The 8,395-nt window shown below is 45.6% G+C and overlaps 1 long non-coding RNA gene across 1 annotated transcript; it reads right to left on the bottom strand.

Annotated features, from left to right (window-relative positions):
* Window positions 1–3,590: 3,590 nt before the first annotated feature.
* Window positions 3,591–7,900, bottom strand: LOC122689975. Its single transcript, XR_006339956.1, has 3 exons — window positions 6,787–7,900; window positions 4,756–4,815; window positions 3,591–3,877 (listed from the first exon to the last, which is right to left on the bottom strand). It is a non-coding gene; the product is annotated as an uncharacterized LOC122689975 (long non-coding RNA).
* Window positions 7,901–8,395: the final 495 nt, after the last annotated feature.

Genomic DNA, 8,395 nt, shown 5'->3' with positions numbered 1-8,395 from the left:
CTCAGTGCACATACTGGCATTTGTCAAGCATGATCTGTGTCACATCTGTGGGGACTCAGGCTTAGGAAACTCACAGCCTTTTAAAACTCACAGCTGTTTTAAAAAAAGGGAATCTTCCCTGTGGCTATAAGAGAAAGAGACCTTTCCCTCCTTCCCTTTTCTTAGAATATTTCCTTGAGAAAACTGGTATTTGTAAACCCTTCCTCTGCCCCTTGGATACATATGTAAATCTTAAAAGGGTAAACAAGCCTTCTGTCAGCAAAACAACCCAGGAATAATTTTCTTTTGGGGCTAGGAGACATCTCCTTGAAATATAAACACCAAAGAAGACAGTGTTCTGTCTCTCTGTCATCCTGGGAGCTTAGCCTCAGGGCCTGGCTCTAAGCTGGAACTCAGTTCAGTTCAGTTCAGTCCCTCAGTCGTGTCCGACTCCTTGTGACCCCATGGGCTACAGCATGCCAGGCTTCCCTGTCCATCACCAACTCCCGGGGCTTACTCAAACTCATGTCCGTCAAGTCAGTGATGCCATCCAACCATCTCATCCTCTCTTGTCCCCTTCTCCTACAGCCTTCAATCTTTCCCAGAAACACAGTCTTTTCTAATGAGTCAGTTATTCACATCAGGTGGCCAAAGTATTGGAGCTTCAGCTGCAGCATCAGTCCTTCCAATGAATATTCAGGATTCATTTCCTTTAGGATGGACTGGTTTGATCTCCTGGCAGTCCAAGGGACTCTCAAGAGTCTTCTCCAACACCACAGTTCAAAGGCATCAATTCTCTGCCCCTCAGCTCTCTTTATGGTCCAACTCTCACATCCATACATGACTGCTGGAAAAACCATAGCTTTGACTAGACAGACCTTTGTGGGCAAAGTACTGTCTCTGATTTTTAATATGCTCTCTTGGATTGTCATAGCTTTTCTTCCAAGGAGCAAGCACCTTTGAATTTTGTGGGTGCAATCACCATCTGCAGTGATTTTAGAGCTCAAGAAGCCAGCTTTTTCACTCTCCTTTTCTACATTCATCAAGAGGCTCTCAAGTTTCTCTTTGGTTTCTGCCTTAAGGGTGGTGTAATTTGTGCATCTGAAGTTATTGATATTTCTCCCGGCAATCTTGATTCCAGTTTGTGCTTCATCCAGCCAGGCATTTCCCATGATGTACTCTGCATAGTTTTTTTTCTGATTTTATAAAATTACCACAGATATTTAATATGAAATGCTCAATATGCAGATTACTATATAATTCAATAAGTTATTTAAAATTTTTTATATTGTAGAAGCAAGAATTGGCAGTTTTTAAAATAATCTTATTTAGATACCATCTGGCTAATGGGAATTTCTTTTTTAAAATTATTTTTTGGAGGCTAATTACTTTACAATATCATGGTGCTTTTGCCATACATTCACATGAATCAGCCATGGGTGTACATGTGTTCCCCATCCTGACCCTCCCTCCCACCCCTTTCCCCATCCCATCTCTCAGGGTCATCCCAGTGCACCAGCCCTGAGCACCCTGCTTCATGCATCGAACCTGGACTGACGATCTAGTTCACATATGGTAATATACATGTATCAATGCTATTCTCTCAAATCATCCCACCCTCACCTTCGCCCACAGAGTGCAACAGTCTGTTCTTTACATCTGTGTCTCTTTTGCTGTCTCGCATATAGGGTCATCATTACCAGCTTTCTGAATTCCATATGTTGCATAGAAGTTAAATAAGCAGGGTGACAATATACAGCCTTCACGTGTCCTTTGCCAATTTTGAACCAGCCTGTTGTTTCATGTCCAGTTCTAACCATTGCTTATTGACCTGCATACAGATTTCTCAGGAGGCAGGTAAGGTGGTCTGGTATTCCCATCTCTTAAAGAACTTTCCGCAGTTTGTTGCAATCCACACAGCCAACGGCTTTAGCATAGTCAATAAAGCAGAAATATGTGTTTTTCTGGAATTCTCTTGCTTGTTTTATGATCCAATGCATGTTGGCAATTTGATCTCTGGTTCCTCTACCTTTTCTAAATCCAGCTTGAACATCTGCAAGTTCTCAGCTCATGTTCTGTTGAAGCCTGGCTTGGAGAATTGTGAGCATTACTTTGCTCGTGTTTGAGATGAGTGCAATTGTGTGGTAGTTAGAACATTCTTTGGCATTGCCTTTCTTTGGGATTGGAATGAAAACTGACCTTTTCCAGTCCTGTGGCCACTGCTGAGTTTTCCAAATTTGCTGACATATTGATTGCAGCACTTTCACAGCATCATCTTTTAGGATTTGAAATAGCTCAGCTGGAATTCCATCACCTCCACTAGCTTTGTTCATAATGATGCTTCCAAAGACCCACCTGACTTCACTTTCCAGGATATCTGACTCTAGGTGAGTGATCACACCATTGTGGTTATCTGGGTCATTAACATCTGCTTTGTATAGTTCTTCTGTGTACTCTTGCCACCCCTTCTTAATATCTTCTGCTTCTGTTAGGTCCGTACCATTTCTGTCTTTTACTGTGCACAATTTTGCATGAAATGTTCCCTTGGTATCTCTAATTTTCTTAAAGACATCTCTAGTTTTTCCCTTTCTATTGTTTCCCTCTACTTCTTTGCATTCATCACTTAGGAAGGCTTTCTTCTCTTTCCTTGATACCTCCTTGTCATAAAAGAGAGGAGAAGTCTGACTTTGCCTTTGGATAAAGGCAGTTAACTGGCACAGATGCCACTCCCATTGCCAGCAGAGCTTAGGATGAACTATGATCGAATGTAGAGAAAATGGTGGTCTCAGGTCCTCTTGCAGGACAACTAGTTGTCATTCTTCTTAACAACATTTAGGTACTGGACTGTATCTGCTCAGTTAAAAGGTTGATTTCTTGCTACTTTTGCAGTCTGATTAGCAGATTGCCCATGATGCCAATCACAGCCTGGTTTAATACTCAGTAATGAAATCATTCTGTTTCTATTCTCCATCTGTGGAGAAGATGTCCTGGGCTTTCAGGAGACTGTACTTTTAATTTTCTCAGTTTGCTGATGAGGATGGGATGGCCTGAACGTTCCTGAACTGAGCAGACCAGTGAACGTGAATTATAAAATGCCTCCCTCTTAGCACTTTGCTCTTTTCAAATATGACCTGGATAGATCTCACTCTCCAAATTCTAGATTGTCTTTTTGAGTAAGCACGCATAATACAGGACCTAAAAATCCATCAGGGCCACCATCAGCTTTAATGGTGGGAAAGATGGGAAGCCCAGATGTTGCCTGCAGATCTTCTCTCTTGAATGGCCAACACAGCTCTATATGACATTTGGAAGGACATCCATTTGAAAGGAAAATGCAGGCTTATATTGGCCTGAGCATGCTTACATTAATTTGGATGAATTAACATATATGGTGGTTTTTAGAAGAACCTCTTGCCCAGGTTTCCCTGGTGGTTCAGACGATAAAGAATCTGCTAGCAACGCAGGAGACCTGAGTTTGATCCCTGGGTCAGGAAGACCCCCTGGAGAAGGGAATGGCTACCCACTCCAGTATTCTTGCCTGGAGAATCCCACGGACACAGGAACCTGGCAGGCTGGGGTCCATGGTGTTGCAAAGAGGTGGACACGACTGGTCGACTAACACTTGCACTTTCATCTCCAGCAAAGGACATACTTGTGTTTACAGGTTGAATATCATCCTAGGAAGAAGGTTACATTATTTGGGAAGATGTAGGAAAATGGAAGAGGAAATGGGAGAACTAAAGTCACTTTCTCTTTCTCCAAACCCTCCTCCTCCTTTCTCAGCTGTCTCCCTTTATTCTGGTCCCTTTCCATGGCATCTCTTCATCTTCACGCCTCAATCCGACTTCTAGTAAGGGCGAAACGATGACCTTCAAGATAGGCGTTTAAGTAGATTTCCCTGCAAAGAAGGACAAGGAGACAGTAATGAATTATCTGCCCTGTGTGAGATGTGTGTGTCTCATGCCCTAGCTGTGATTCCATTTCAGGCTTAGCCTAGATCTCGACCTTCAAGAGTATTTTCTTATCTACAAACTATATAGCCAGGAAAGCAGAGATGATAAAGCAATACTATTAAGGAGCAACTGGGAACTTTAATAAAAGACTGTGTCCCCACCCCACCTCCCATGGTGGCTACAGGATGGAGAGTGGTTGCAGCAGTCACTGGAATAGACAAACAAAAGTGGTGTTAGGCTGAAAAACACAATATGGGAAAGGAAACCCAAGAGTCGTCTAATTCTACATTTTTCCTGAGTCAGTGAAAAGACAGTTAGCCTTCCCTTACCACTTTGCCAATAAAGCTGATGCCATTGACTACCCAGACTTGAAACAGTACAAATCGACATGCTCTTCAACTTCCCTACATTATTCACTGCGGGATTCTTTTCCTGGGCCTGGGAAACACCCACAGAAGTTTGCACAAGTACCTGGCAGTGTGTTTTCAGTTTACAGCCCCAAACATGGGATGTGCCCTGATAGCTGCACAGAATTCTGCATGCAGCAGGCTTTGGTTGTTTGATGGAGCAGGCATGTCAGGACCGGAAAGCAACCCACCATATCAGGGGGAAAGGTGGCCAAAAGACTCAGACTATATGCCACATCCCACAACCATGGAAGAACTAATGGCTTGAGGGACCCACTGAGAGGCCTGCAGGTGGCCATATTTTAAGCCCTTTGACGAAAAGTGAGCTAGGAGAAATCACAGCAGTGTATTCAGAAGACTAGTGATTTCTTTGGTGATTTTCATTGACAGTTTGTTGAGGCTTTCCCACAACTTACTGGCATGGATCCAGAAGCAGTTCAAAATCATGCACTAGTCTTATCTACATTTGTTTCAACCTAGAACAGATTATTACATAAAACTTAGCAGCAGCTGCTCAATTTGGGGGCATGCTAGAGAAAAAGGAAGGAGAAAAGGAGCAGTTAAACATCACTGTGTTAGCCACTTGGTTACACCTATTTTCTAAGGGAAGAACCCCTACTCTGGACAACATGTGAAGGGAGCCAAGTTAGGTGGGAAGACTGTATGTCATTATTACATTATGTCAAGACACTGCAAGAGGGACTGGAGAGAGAGACTCCTGAGAATGCAGACCCTGCAGGAAAAAGGGAGTCAGGAAAGCCCAGGATGAAACCCTCAGCTAGGGAATAATAGGCAAAAGACTCAAAGTCAACAGATTGAGGGAATCTTGGAGGTGGAAACTGGTGAACCACACGTTTCAATAATTTGCCCTGAGGCTAATTTATGCTTGTATTTTCTGGTAAATATTCATGTTACAGAAGACTCTTGAGAGCCCCTTGGTCTACAAGGAGATCAAACCAGCGAATCCTAAAGGAAATCATCCCTGAGTATTCACTGGAAGGACTGATGATGAAGCTGAAGCTTCAAAGGCATGATGTGGACAGGATCAGGAACAGGGTGGGCAAGATCAAGGGTAGGATGTGGGTGGGCTCAGAGGCAAAAGTGGGTGAATTTGGGGCAGGGTTTGTATGAGGAGCCGCCAGGGAAGCCCACTTGGGTGGGGTTGGGAGAAAGGGTGGCCTGGGTTCAGGGTGAAACCACCCTTCTCTTCATCTTTAGCACCTCACTTTCAATCTCTCCCCAGAGCCACAAGGTTCTTCTGTGATGTTTACAACCCACAGAGTAAGAGGTACTATAAGCAACTCCCGGTGTTAGGCCCCGAGCACTCAATGGACCCCAAGGTGAGACTTCTCCTTCTCTATCTCATGACCTTCCATTTCCCCTCTCCCTTCTCCCTACCTGACCACCTTCTTCTGGTTCTCCATGTTTGAATTGCCTCCAATTCCTTCTTCCCTCTGCCTGACTGCTTTCATACCTACTGACCAATCTCAGTGGGTCCCCTCCTCTCTTTCTGACCTCCCCTACACTCACCCACCTTAGTGATCAATCATCTTCTAGTCTCACTTTTCTTTCTGTTTCTTCATTGATAAGCTCCTTGCCTGACCACACCCCCAACATTTCTCTTTCTGCCTGTCTCTCTCTTTCTGCCTGTCTAGCCTCCATTCCTCTGCTCCTCAGTATAACCATCCTGTTCCCCCTGTCTCCTTGCTTGCCCATCTACTTTCTTTTCCCAGACCCTGCCTGACATTCCACCCCAACCATCCCTGAAAGGCCACCCTCAATTCCTCTTTTGAATTTCTGACTTCATTTTTTTTTATTCTTCCTGCCTCACTTCCCCAGTCACCTTCTCACCACTTCTCATCTCCAAAATCCCTTCTTCTTTGTTTGATCAGCCCTCATTGCTCCACACTCCTGACCCCATTCCTCACCTCCTCTATGTTTTACCAACTCCATTCATCTCCTGTGGTCCAGCTAGTAAAGAATCCGCCCGCAATGCGGGAGACCTCAGTTCAATCCCTGGTTTGGGAAGATCCCCTGGAGAAGGTAAAGGCTACCTACTCCAGTATTCTGGCCTAGAAAATTCCATGGGTCCATGGGGTCACAAAGAGTTGGACATGACTGGGCGACTGTCACTCACATTCATGTACTTCTTCCTGTCAGACTTCCCTGCCATCCTTCCTCTCCTTCCTGTTTGATCTCTTTCTACTCTTCCATCCATCCTACCCGATCACACCCGTTCCTACATCCCAGCTTAACTTCTTCCTCCATCCTCCATGCTTGATCATACCCCCTGTGCCCCCTTCTTCTTTACCTAGTAATCAATGAATTCCTCTCTTCCTTCCTGCTAGGTCATGTCCCATCCCTCTCCTTCTGCCTGACTGCCCTCCAATCCCCCTCTTCCTCTCATTTTACCTGTCTGATCCCCCTCTAAACACCCCCATCCATACCTCATCATTCTTTCTGCCCACAGGTTCCAGACGATGAGGTGTGTGGTTGTCCACTAGTGCACAATGTCTTTGAGGTCACTGATGATTTCTGTCATCTCCCCAAATGCTTCTGCAACCTCCACTATTGCTGGGCGAAGCTGAGGCGTGCTGAGGTGGACCTGGAGTGTGTTCGTGCAGTGGGTTACAAGGCTGAGTGTGGCTGAGGGGCAGCATGGGATCCTACAAGCCCCTTCTCACACTTACCCCCACAGTTGCACGAGCTGGTTGAGAAGGAGCAGAGGTGCGCACAGCCATTATGAATCGGACAGGGCTGCTGGCCCTGATGCTTCACCAAGCAACCCAGCATGATCCACTCACCACTGACCTACGCTCCAGAGTAGACAGCTGAGCTCTGCTCAACTGAGGTCCTATGCTCGATACCTGGTGCAAAGGAGCCACTACGAATTTCTCAAACACCCGTTCCTCTAACCATGTCTTTCTCAGGGCATCTCAAAGTTTCTCTGTGCTTCTCTATTCCCCATTTAGTATCCTGTCTCTATGCCTCCTTAAGGTGGACTGGTCTTTACAATTTCCCCATTTCTGTCCTTTCTCTTATCCCCTTTCTCTCTCTTTCCTGAATCTGGGCAGGGCCAAGGGATCTGCCATGTGCTCATCTCCCATTGGCCAGAGTTTTCTTTAGAAACTTCAGATTGGCAAGACATTTTGGTATCTCCTGGTGGCCCCTAATCCAGTCTCTGTGCCCACAAACCCAATTCCAAGCCTCCAGCGGTGGTGGGTGACAGTGCAGCTTTACTTGGGTGGCAGGCCCATTTGGAGTTGGCTGAGAAGTGCTCCACACTCAGCTCAGTTTGTCCTTTTCTGTCAAGGGAGAGGTGAGGTTACAAAGTGGGTACCAGTGACCCTGAGTCCCCCATCCCAGGCCATCAGGTCTGTCACTGTCACCTGATTTTTGCACTTTGACCGACTTCTGTATAATTTTGGCATTTCCCAGGCCAGAGGTGCTGGAAAAATGTTGCAATGGAGGGGAAAGGTGATGATTCCATTTGGGGACACTGAGCAGAGTTCAAGGTGTCAATGCAATCGTGCCCTTGCCCCTGCCCATCTTGTTCCACCCCTCACCACACCATGAGGTCCCAGCCCTTCTGTCAGCCTTGGCCCCTGTCAGTGCAGTCCTGGTCTATGCACATGCCACCGCCCTCCCCTCCCCACCCCACCCCAGATCTCTGATCCTGTCTTGTTCTCCTCTTCCCACTACCCTTCTCTGGGTCTACTCTCTCGAGCTGGCTCTGTCTACCTAATGCTGTAAGGTTGCCAGAAAGGGATTGGGACCTCTGCCACATCTGTCTTTGCAAGAAACTGCCAGGCCAGTGGAGGTGTGTCCAGTAAGGCTGCCTGTGGGGACTGGTATGCCGCAAATGAGAGACTTCAACTACTCTTCCTGTTCTTTTTATACTCACTAGACCCTCGGAGTTTTGTTTTGTTTTGTTTTTTTTTTCCCATATTTGCCTCAGGATGATGAACAGTATTATTTTTGTGTTTTTCTAGAAATATTAAAGATGCTCTTTTGAAGACTGTATTTTTCTTTGGTTAAGTCAATTCTGCTTCAAGA

The sequence above is a fragment of the Cervus elaphus genome, chromosome X, assembly GCF_910594005.1.
Source record: "Cervus elaphus chromosome X, mCerEla1.1, whole genome shotgun sequence".
In the NCBI taxonomy this organism is placed as follows: domain Eukaryota; kingdom Metazoa; phylum Chordata; class Mammalia; order Artiodactyla; family Cervidae; genus Cervus; species Cervus elaphus.
The sequence above is the reverse complement of the archived record's forward strand: the minus strand, read 5'-3'. Positions and strand labels throughout refer to the sequence as shown.